Raw genomic sequence first — 12,994 nt, 5'->3', positions numbered from 1 at the left:
CTAAAACTAGCCGCCGAAATTGTTGCAACCCCTATTACTAGCCTGTTCAACCTCTCTTTCGTAACATCTGAGATCCCCAGAGATTGGAAAGCTGCCGTGGTCATCCCCCTCTTCAAAGGGGGTGACACTCTAGATCCAAACTGTTACAGACCTATATCCATCCTGCCCTGCCCTTCGAAAGTATTTGAAAGCCAAGTTAACAAACAGATCACCGACCATTTCGAATCCCACCGTACCTTCTCCGCTATGCAATCCGGTTTCCGAGCTGGTCATGGGTGCACTTCAGCCACGCTCAAGGTCCTAAACGATATTATAACCGCGATCGATAATAGACAGTACTGTGCAGCCGTCTTCATCGACCTGGCCAAGGCTTTCGACTCTGTCAACCACCGCATTCTTATTGGCAGACTAAATAGCCTTGGTTTCTCAAATGACTGCCTCGCCTGGTTCACCAACTACTTCTCAGATAGAGTTCAATGTTTCAAACCGGAGGGCCTGTTGTCTGGACCTATGGCAGTCTCTATGGGGGTGCCACAGGGTTCAATTCTTGGGCAGACTCTTTTCTCCGTGTATATCAATGATGTCGCTCTTGCTGCTGGTGACTCTCAGATCCACCTCTACACAGACGACACCATTTTGTATACATCTGGCCCTTCATTGGACACTGGGTTAACAAACCTCCAAACGAGCTTCAATGCCATACAACACTCCTTCAGTAGCCTCCAACTGCTCTTAAACACTAGTAAAACTAAATGCATGCTCTTCAATCGAACGCTGCTGGCACCAGCCCACCCGACTAGAATCACTACTCTCGGCGGGTCTGACCTAGAGTATGTGGACAACTACAAATACCTAGGTGTCTGGTTAGACTGTAAACTCTCCTTCCAGACTCACAGTAAGAATCTCCAATCCAAAGTTAAATCTAGAATCGGCTTCCTATTTCGCAACAAAGCCTCCTTCACTCATGCTGCCAAACATGCCCTCGTAAAACTGACTATCCTACCGATCCTTGACTTCGGCGATGTCATTTACAAAATAGCCTCCAACACTCTACTCAGCAAATTGGATGTAGTCTATCACAGTGCCATCCGTTTTGTCTCCAAAGCCCCATACACTACCCACCACTGTGACCTGTACGCTCTTGTTGGCTGGTCCTCACTACATGTTCGTCATCAAACCCACTGGCTCCAGGCCATCTATAAATCACTGCTAGGCAAATCCCCGCCTTATCTTAGCTCATTGGTCACCATAGCAGCACCCACCCGTAGTCTGCGCTCCATCAGGTATATCTCACTGGTCATCCCCAAAGCCAACACCTCCTTTGGCCGCCATTCCTTCCAGTTCTCTGCTGCCAATGACTGGAACGAATTGTAAAAATCTCTGAAGCTGGAGACTCTTATCTCCCTCACTAACTTTAAGCATCAGTTGTCAGAGCACCTTACCGATCACTGCACCTGTACACAGCCCATCTGAAATTAGCCCACCCAACTACCTCATCCCTATATTGTTATTTATTTTGCTCTTTTGCACCCCAGTATCTCTATTTGCACATAATCTCTTGCACATCTAGCATTCCAGTGTTAATACTAATTGTAATTATTTTGCACTATAGCCTATTTATTCATATAGCCTTACCGCCATAACTTGCTACATTTGCACACACTGTATATATATTTTCTGTTGTATTTTTATATTTTGACTTTATGTTTTTTTACCCCATATGTAACTCTGTGTTGTTGTTTTTATCGCACTGCTTTGCTTTATCTTGGCCAGGTCGCAGTTGTAAATTAGAACTTGTTCTCAACTGGCTTACCTGGTTAAAAAAAATGAACAAATCATATTAAATACATAAAATCTCACCAATGAGAAAAATACAGAAAAATAACTATGTGTGTGTTATGTGAGTGTTATTGCACTCCAATGAAAGGCAGCCATACCTTGTTGTGTAGAGAGGTAGAGACCTCATCTGTAGAGAGTTACTGAGGCTCAGGTCACAAGGTCAGGTCTGAACAGGGGCGCAACTTTGGTTTTAGAAGTGGGGGGGACGTAACCTGGCGGGGGGTCTGGGGGTCCTCCCTCTGAATTTTTTGGGCATCTAAAGCTCATTTCATGAATTTCTAAACAATCTAATATGACCCTTTTGGGGTCCTTTTGGGTTCACTTTTATTGTAAATAAGAATAGAATATGTTTCTAAACACTTCTACATGAATGTGGATGCTACCATGATTATGAATAATCCTGAATGAATCGTGAATGATGATGAGTGACAAAGATATAGACGCACAAATTTCGTATTGTAATGGTGAGAGATTTGCATGTCCTGGAGGTATGATATTTGTGTGTCTGTAACTTTCTCACATATTATACCTTATTTACAATACAAGTGACTCCAAAATGACACAATACATTATTTACCATTTATTTCTATTGGGCACAAAATAATCTGAAATACAACCAAAACAAACAGCAAATGCATCCAACAAATTTGTACAGTCACGAGCATGATCTAGTCATTGCGTGCATGGAATGTGGGACCAACTACGTAGCTTTTTACTACTTTAATAAACATACAAATGAATTTGTCCCAATACTTTTGCTCCCCTAAAATGGGGGGACTACGTACAAAAGTGCTGTAATTTCTGAAAGGTTCTCACTATATGGATGGAAATACCCTCAAATGAAAGCTGACTGTCTGCACTTTAACTTCATAGCCATTGTTTTGATTGCAAATGTTCAATGCAGACTCCTTTTGTGTACAGAATTCCATATAAGGCATCCAGACCTTATGAAAGTTTCACAGTATACCCTTAATCTTGTAATAAATAAAATATAGTGATCCATAATTTGACATTTCTGCCATCCATTGTGACATTGTGGGAGGATAACCAACCTTCCAATTAATGGCAATGCATTTCTTAGCCGTTATAAATGCTAGGTTACACAGTTTCTTCTGATAACAGTCTCCAGTATCAACATTTCCAAATGAACAAAAACAGGGAGAAAGGAGAATCTGTAGACATGCTGAGATAAAATAACATACTCTTTGCCAGAATTCAGCCAGCCTTCACAAGGGCATAACATATTGAAATATGTCCCCTTTTGTGTTTTACACCTCCAGCAGAGGAATTACATTTCTGAGTGCATGATATTCAGTTTCACTGGCATATAGTACATTCTATGGATAGTCTTAAACTGCTGTAATTAATGTCTGAGATTACAGTACATTCAGAAAGTATTCAAACCCCTTGACTTTTTCCACATTTTGTTACATTACAGCCTTATTCTAAAATTGATTAAATTGTTTTTTCCCCCTCATTAATCTACACAAAATACCTCATAATGACAAAGCAAAAACAGGTTTTTAGAAAACATTTCAAATGTATTACCAAAAAAACCGAAAATATCACATTTACATTAGTACTCAGACCCTTTACTCAGTACTTTGTTGAAGCACCTTTGGCAGCGATTACAGCCTCAGGTCTTCTTAGGTAGGATGCTACAAGCTTGGCACACCTGTATTTGGGGAGTTTCTCCCATTCTTCTCTGCATTCTCCCATTCTTCTCCCATTCTTCTCAGTTGGATGGGGAGCGGTTCTGCACAGCTATTTTCAGGTCTCTCCAGAGATGTTAGATCGGGTTCAAGTCTGGGCTCTGGCTGGGCCACTCAAGGACATTCAGAGACATGTCCCGAAGCCACTCTTGTGTTGTCTTGGCTGTGTGCTTAGGGTCGTTGACCTGTTGGAAGGTGAACCTTCGCCCCAGTCTGAGGTCCTGAGCACTCTGGAGCAGGTTTTCATCAAGGACCTCTCTGTACTTTGTTCCTTTCATCTTTGCCTTGATCCTGACTAGTCTCCCAGTCCCTGCAGCTGAAAAATCTGCTCCAGGTGGTGCCAGGTTTCCTCCAGACGTGACGCTTGGCATTCAGTCCAAAGAGTTCAATCTTGGTTTCATCAGACCAGAGAATCTTGTTTCTCATGGTCTGAGAGTCCTTTAGGTGCCTTTTGGCAAACTCCAAGCAGGCTGTCATGTGCCTTTTACTGAGGAGTGGCTTCCTTCTGGCCACTACGAGAAAGGCCTGATTGGTGGAGTGCTGCAGAGATGGATGTCCTTCTGGAAGGTTCTCCCATCTCCACAGAGGAACTCTAGAGCTCTGTTAGAGTGACCATCGGGTTCTTGGTCACCTCCCTGACCAAGGCCCTTCTCCCCCGATTGCTCAGTTTGGCCGGGCGGCCAGCTCTAGGAAGAGTCTTGGTGGTTCCAAACTTCTTCCATTTAAGAATGATGGAGGCCACTGTGTTCTTGGGGACCTTCAATGCTGCAGAAATGTTTTGGTACCCTTCCCCAGATGTGTGCCTCGACACAATCCTGTCTCAGAGCTCTACGGACAATTCCTTCGACCTCATGGCTTGGTTTTTGCTCTGACATGCACTGTTAACTGTGGGACCTTATATAGACAGGTGTGTGCCTTTCAAAATCATTTCCAATCAATTGAATTTACCACAGGTAGACTCCAATCAAGTTGTAGAAGCATCTCAATGATGGTCAATGGAAACACTATTCACCTGAGCTCAATTTTGAGAAAGGGTCTGAATACTTATGTAAATAAGGTATTTCAGATTTTTATTTTTAATACATTTGCTAAATAAATAAATAAACTGTTTTCACTTTGTCATTATTTCATCCATTTTAGAATAAGGCTGTAACATAACAAAATGTGGAAAAAGGCAAGGGGTCTGAATACTTTCCGAATGCACTGTAAATGACATGACTGGGCATTCAAACATACTGTATCTGTATCCATTAATCATCAGTAGTGTCTCCCAGATCTTCCTCACATTTTTGTTTTACATGTTTTGTGTCAACAGGAAAAGCCTCTATCAACCCTTGATACAGTTTGGAAATCAACTTTAGAGATTTTTCAGACTGTCTTACAATAGTTTAAATCTTTGAAGTTTCTGGTTTATCCAGTGTTTGCTGCACAGAGAGAATAAAGTATTGCATCTGCAAAAGTTCACCTCAGCTCTGTCACAGACTGGTATTCACTGGTTGCCTGACCCTGCTGAGACCCGTCGCCATCTATCCTGTTCAGATGAGGCATGGCAAAGAATGACCTTGGTGTACATTTATGTATTATATTATCTAAGAATAGAATCAATGGTTCAATAATTGAAATGGCCATTATTCCCAGATCCCAGACTGTAACCTACCCATCAACTCAAGATGGAACTTTGTATCCATTCACTGATTGTTATAATATACTGCAAAATTCACCTGAGCTCCGTAGACTGGTTTTCTCTGGCTGTCTGACCTTGCTGGGACACCTGTCACCATCTGATCCTGCTAAGACATGATGAGCATAGTGTTGTGTACTGACTGTGCACCATGAAAGTGAAGCCTGTAGAGCTGTTTATACGTGTCAGTGTGAAAAGTAGGGAATTAGCTAGGGAAACTGACAATAACGTTACATTGCTATACTGACTGTGATTGAGCCAAAAGTTATATCTAACGTTAACCAACTTTTGGCTAGCTCTTATGGTACATCAACTTGTGAAAACGAGCGAAGTTAATTTACTTCTGTTGAAACAAAGGCTAGAAAACATTTCCATACACACAACAGCTGTTAGATACTTCTACCTGACAGATACACTAAATGAGGAAAAGTATGTGGACACCAGCTCGTCGAACATCTCATTCCAAAATCATGGAGATTATTATGGAGTTGTTCCCCCCTTTGCTGCTATAACAGCCTCCACTCTTCGGGGAATACTTTCCACTAGATGTTAGAACATTGCTGCCTGGACTTGCTTCCATTCAGCCACAAGAGCATTAGTAAGGTCGGGAACTGATGTTGGGCTATTAGGCCTGGCTCGTAGTTGGTGTTCTAATTCATCCCAAACGTGTTTGATGAGGTTGAGGTCAGGGTTCAGTGCAGGCCAGTCAAGTTCTTCCACACCGATCTCAAAAAGCAATTTCTGTATGGACCTCGCTTTCTGCACGGGGGCACTGTCATGCTGGAACAAGAAAGGGCCTTCCTCAAACTGTTGCCACAAAGTTGGAAGCACAGAATCGTCTAGAATTGGGCTCCCGAGTGGCGCAGCGGTCTAAGGCACTGCATCTCATGTCACAATCAGGCCGTGATTGGGAGTCCCATATGGCGGCGTACAATTGGCCCAGTGTCGTCCGGGTTTGGCCGGGGTAGGCCGTCATTGTAAATAAGAATTTGTTCATAACTGACTTGCCTAGATAAATAAAGGTAAAATAATAAAAATAGAATGTCATTGTATGCTGTAGCGTTAAGATTCCCTTCAGACCATGAAAAACAGCCCCAGATCATTATTTCCCCTCCACCAAACTGTACAGTTGGAACTATGCATTGGGACAGGTAGCGTACTCCTGGCATCCGCCAAACCCAGATTAGTCCGTTGGACTGCCAGATAGTGAAGCATGATTCATCAATCCACTGCTCCAGAGTCCAATGGCAACGAGCTTTACACCACTCCAGCTGACGCTTGGCATTGCGCATGGTGATCTTAGACTTGTGTGCGGCTGTTCGGCCATGGAAACCCATTTCATGAAGGTCCCGACAAACAGTTATTGTGCTGACATTGCTTCCAGAGGCAGTTTGGAACTCGGTAGTGAGTGTTGCAACCGAGAACAGACGATTTTTACGCGATGCGCGCTTCAGCACTTGGCGGTCCCGTTCTGTGAGCTTGTGTGACCTACCACTTCGCGGCTGAGCCATTGTTGCTCCTAGACGTTTCCACTTCACAATAACAGCACTTACAGTTGACCGGGGCAGCTCTAGCAGAGCAGAAATTTGACGAACTGACTTGTTGGAAAGGTGGCATCCTATGACAGTGCCACGTTGAAAGTCATTGAGCTCTTCAGTAAGGCCGTTCTACTGGCAATGTTTGTCTATGGAGATTACATGGCTGTGTGCTCGGTTTTATACACCTGTCAGAAACGGGTGTAGCTGAAATAGCAAAATCCACTCATTTGAAGGGGTGTCCACATACTTTTGCATGTATAGTGTAGCTAGAGGCTAGAGCTGAACTGGCTGTGGTAGCTAGCTAGCTAGTTAATTCACTTCAGACAGAACTTCAGTCGAGAGGGGATGAAACATTAGCTAACGCAATTATTCTTATTTTTTATGTTTATTTTCATTTTTATGATCTCACTCCACACTAAAGCTGTAATAGTAGAATGCACAAGGTGTAATTTCGAATTTGGGTAGTACATAATCAGTTCCTCTTTTCATTGCATACCTTAGAGAGCTATTTCTAACTTTTCAGAAATGTCCAGATCAACTAGCCCATGTCAGCCAATGTTTTATTATTTAGGTTTTCTATCCCATAGGTTTTGTTGTAATTTTTTGGTCACTAACATATCACATGAATACACATTAGACATGGCAAAATGTATAGAATTGCAAGAAAATTTGCTTTAAACTGTCAAATGTATTTGCATCCAATGACAAAATGTGTAGAATTGCAGGAAATAAGCTTTAATCCTGCAAAAGTCTCTCCACCGACAAGAGGGGTGTGTCATGAACAGTGCTTGTGCCCATAGAAATGACATGGTGCGCATGCGCAGGGGGGCCTGGGATGTTGGAAGTGGGGCCCCAAGTGAAAAAGTTTGGGAACCACTGAGTTACACTACTAGCTCAGCACTGGGAATAAATACTTTTTTCTGTTAAGTCAAACAGCAGTTACCTTGCCAGCTACATCAGTCAAATAAAGAGTAGCCAGTTTCTGCTCTGCTTGCTTTTACAATTGTCATGAATGTCTGTGGAATGCGGTAGGCCAGAGTCAAGCGCAGGACACAGAATGAAATGAAAATCTACTTTACTGTATAGTAAAGAAACAAGCAAAAACCTCCAACACAGGGAGGAGCAAACCCGCTCACAAACGACACTCGTAACAAGTAAAACATGCACAACACACAGTGGGAGCGAACAGGTTAAATAGGGAAGGACATAATACCATAATGGGAAACAGGTGTGCAACACTAGACAACAACCAGATGAACATAGAAACATAAAACATAGATCGGCAGCAGCTAGTATTCCGGTGACGACGAACGCCGAAGCCTGCCCGAACCAGAAGGAAGGGCAGTCTCGGCAGAATCCATGACAGTACCCCCCCCCCCTCGACACCGGCCTCGGGGACGGCCAGGAGGACACGGCGCGGGGCGAGTCGGATGATTTCGATGAAATTCTCTCAACAAGGAGGGATCGAGGATATCCCTCCTAGGAACCCAGCACCGCTCCTCCGGACCGTACCCCTCCCACTCCACGAGATACTGCAGGCCCCCCTTCCGACGCCTCGAATCCAGGATGGAACGGATGTCTAGTGGGGGCGGAGGAACCTCCTGGGGGCGGAGGAACCTCCCGTATCTCAGATTCCTGGAGTGGACCAGCTACCACCGGCCTGAGGAGAGACACATGGAACGAGGGGTTAATGCGATAATTAGTAGGAAGCTGTAACCTATAACATACCTCGTTCAATCTCCTTTTAATGGGCCCACAAACCGCCTACCCAACTTCCGGCAAGGCATGCGAAGGGGCAGGTTTCGGGTCGAGAGCCAGACCCGGTCCCCCGGTGCATACACCGGGGCTTCACTGCGGTAGCGGTCGGCGCTCACCTTCTGCCGCCTGATGGCCCGCTGCAGGCGTTCATGGGCAGCGTCCCAGGACTCCTGCGAGCGCCGAACCCACTCGTCCACCGCAGGTACCTCGATCTGGCTCTGATGCCAAGGTGCCAGGGCCGGCTGATAACCTAACACACACGGGAAAGGAGTGAGGTCAGTTGAGGACTGGCGGTTGGAGTTTATTGCCATCTCTGCCCAGGGTAGGAAAACCGACCACTCCCCTCACCGGTCCTGGCAATACGACCTCAGAAACCTACCCACCTCCTGGTTGATTCTCTCCACCTGCCCGTTACTCTCTGGGTGAAAACCTGAGGTAAGGCTAACCGAGATCCCCAACCGTCCCATGAACGCCCTCCAAACCCTTGAGGTGAATTGGGGACCCCGATCAGACACTATATCCTCAGGCACCCCGTAGTGCCGGAAGACGTGTGTAAATAGGGCCTTGGCAGTTTGTAGGGCCGTAGGGAGTCCGGGCAGAGGAAGGAGGCGACAGGACATAGAAAACCGATCCACAACGACCAGGATGGTTGTGTTCCCTTTTGAGGGAGGAAGATCACTGTCATTGTGGAACGGGTAGGGGTTGTAATTTCCCTCTGGGCAGGTGTCTAGGAGCCTTACACTGGGCGCACACTGAGCAGGAGGAAACATAAACCCTCACGTCCTTAGCTAAGGTGGGCCACCAGTACTTCCCACTAAGACAGTTCACTGTCCGACCGATGCCAGGATGACCAGAGGAGGGTGACGTGTGAGCCCAATAGATAAAACGATCGCGGACCTCCAGCGGTACGTACATACAACCCTCTGGACACTGGGGAGGAGTGGGTTCGTTACGCAACGCCCGCTCGATGTCCGCGTCAACCTCCCATACCACCGGTGCCACCAGACATGACGCCGGAAGTATGGGAGTGGGCTCCACGGAACTCTCCTCCGTGTCATACATTCGGGACAGAGCATCTGCCTTAGCGTTCTGGGAGCCTGGCCTGTAAGAAAGGGTGAAAACAAAAAGGGTTAGAAACATGGACCACCTTGCCTGGCGAGGGTTTAACCTCTTCGCCGCTCGGATGTACTCCAGATTGCGGTGGTCAGTCAAAATGAGAAAAGGGTGTTTAGCCCCCTCAAGCCAATGTCTCCACGCTTTCAGGGCTTTGACAACAGCCAACAGCTCCCGGTCCCCCACATCATAGTTGCGCTCTGCTGGGCTGAGCTTCTTCGAAAATAAAGCACAGGGGCGGAGCTTGGGTGGCGTGCCCGTGCGCTGAGAAAGTACAGTGCCTATCCCAGCCTCAGACGCTTCCACCTCAACCGTGAAGGCCAAGGAGGGATCCGGATGAGCCAGCACTGGAGCCGAGGTAAACAGGTCCTTCAGGTGACTAAAAGCCCTGTCCGCCTCAGCTGACCACCACAGACGCACCGGTCCCCCCTTCAGCAACAAGGTAATGGGAGCCGCTACCTGACCAAAGCCCCAGATAAACCTCTGGTAGTAGTTGGCAAACCACAAGAATCGCTGCACCTCCTTCACCGTGGTTGGAGTCGGCCAATTACGCATGGCCGAAATGCGGTCACTCTCCATCCTCACCTCAGACGTGGACATGTGGTACCCTAGGAAGGAGATGGACTCCTGAAAGAACAGGCATTTCTCTGCCTTAGCATACAGGTCATGCTCCAACAGTCTTCCAAGCACTTTACGCACCAGGGACACATGCTCGGCCCTTGTAGTGGAGTATATAAGGATGTCATCAATATACACCACTACCCCTTATCCGTGCAGGTCCCTGAACATCTAATCCACAAATGATTGGAAAACTGATGGAGCATTCATTAACCCGTATAATAATAATAATATGCCATTTAGCAGACGCTTTTATCCAAAGCGACTTACAGTCATGCGTGCATACATTTTTGTGTATGGGTGGTCCCGGGGATCGAACCCACTACCTTGGCGTTACAAGCGCCGTGCTCTACCAGCTGAGCTACAGAGGACCACGTATGGCATGACAAGATACTCATAATGTCCAGAGGTGGTACTAAATGCCGTCTTCCACTCATCTCCCTCCCGGATACGCACTAGGTTGTACGCGCTCCTGAGATCCAATTTTGTGAAGAAGCGTGCCCCGTGCAATGATTCCGTCATACTAGCTATCAGGGGTAATGGATAGCTGTACTTGATGGTAATCTGATTTAAGCCACGGTAATCAATGCACGGGCGTAACCCACCATCTTTCTTCTTCACAAAAAAGAAACTCGAGGAGACAGGTGAAGTGGATGGCCGAATGTATCCCTGTCTCAGAGATTCGGTGACATATGTCTCCATAGCCGCCCTCTCCTCCTGAGACAAAGGATACACGTGACTCCGGGGAAGTGCAGCTCCTACCTGGAGATTTATCGCGCAATCCCCCCAGACGATGGGGTGGTAATTTAGTCGCCCTCTTTTTACTGAAGGCGATAGCCAAATCGGCATACTCGGCAGGAATGTCCATAGTGGAAACCTGGTTTGGACTTTCCACCATAGTTGCCCCCAAGGAAACTCCTACACACCTCCCTGAACACTGACCGGACCATTCCTTGAGAGCCCTCTGTTGCCATGAAATCGTGGGTTCATGAATGGTTAACCAGGGAAGTCCCAACACCACAGGATACGCAGGAGAATCAATCAGATAGAGGCTAATCCTCTCCTCATGACCCCCCTGCGTCCTCATCAGAAGTGGAGTGGTGACCTCCCTGATTATGCCTGACCCTAACGGGCGACTATCTAATGCATGCACAGGGAAAGGTTTATCAACAGACACAGTAGGGATCCCTAAACTACGAGCATACTGGCGATCAATAAAATTCCCAGCCACGCCTGAATCTACTAGCGCCTTATGCTGGGAATGGGGGGAAAACTCTGGAAAAACAATATCAATACAAAGATTAGCAACAGTGGGCTCTGGGTGAGTCGGGTGCCTACTCACCTGAGACGGTCGACCAGTGCCCTGCCTGTTGCCTCGACCTCCTGAGGACCCTCCCCAGCACCGACCAGCAGTGTGTCCTCTGCAGCCACAGTTGGTGCAGGGGACGGTCCCTCTCCCCGTCTCCCTAACCGCAGCACCTCCGAGCTCCATGGGGGTAGGCTCGGAGGTGCTGGGGGATGGAATGGACAGCCCCCGATCAGAACGTCCGCGGGCTGCCAACAGGTTATCCAAGCTGATGGACATGTCCACCAGTTGGTCCAGGTTGAGATCGGTGTCCCTGCAGGCCAGCTCCCGACGGACGTCCTCCCTTAAGCTGCAACGATAATGGTCGATCAGGGCCCTCTCATTCCATCCCGTGCTGGCTGCTAAAGTTCTAAACTCCAGCACAAACTCCTGCGCGCTCCTCATCTCCTGTCGTAGGTGGAACAGACGTTCACCCGTCGCTCTCCCCTCTGGTGGATGATCGAATAACGCCCGGAAGCGGCGGGTGAAATCCTCGTAGCGGACAGTTCTCGAGTCTATTCCTCCCCACTCTGCGTTAGCCCATTCAAGCGCCTTCCCCGATAGACAGGAGAGGAGGGTGGACATGCTCTCGTATCCCGAGAGCGCCGGGTGAATGATGGCCAGGTAGAGCTCTACCTGGAGGAGAAATCCCTGGCACCCGGCAGGTGTACCGTCATATGCCCTCGGGAGCGAGAGCCGAATCCCACTGGACCCAGGTGGCGGAGTGGTGACCAGTGTTGTAGGTGGTTGAGTGGTTGGAGATGGTGACGGGATACCACCTCTCTCCCATCGTTCCATCATCTGGAACACTCGTTCCATGGTGACACAGAGAGTCTGAATCATCATCTCTTGTCGTTTGACTCGTTCCTCCATCGTCTCGGTTAATCCGGCTGTTCCTGCTGACGCCATAGAGGTGAGTGTTTCTGTCATGAATGTCTGTGGAATGCGGTAGGCCAGAGTCAAGCGCAGGACACAGAATGAAATGAAAATCGACTTTACTGTATAGTAAAGAAACAAGCAAAAACCTCCAACACAGGGAGGAGCAAAAAAAAAACGACACTCGTAACAAGTAACAAACACGCACAACACACAGTGGGAGCGAACAGGTTAAATAGGGAAGGACATAATACATAATGGGAAACAGGTGTGCAACACTAGACAACAACCAGATGAACATAGAAACATAAAAAATAGATCGGCAGCAGCTAGTATTCCGGTGACGACGAATGCCGAAGCCTGCCCGAACCAGAAGGAAGGGCAGTCTCGGCAGAATCCGTGACAACAACTCAGAGAAAAAGCACAACACACACAGACAACAGCTGCCTCTATTCGTACGCTTTGTGGTGTCCATGCGGTCCTAAAACCACCAAACAGCCTAACCAACCCCTCT

Source organism: Coregonus lavaretus (genome assembly GCF_964263955.1).
Source record: "Coregonus lavaretus genome assembly, chromosome: 3".
Taxonomy (NCBI): Eukaryota; Metazoa; Chordata; class Actinopteri; order Salmoniformes; family Salmonidae; genus Coregonus; species Coregonus lavaretus.
This window is presented reverse-complemented; position numbering follows the sequence as displayed.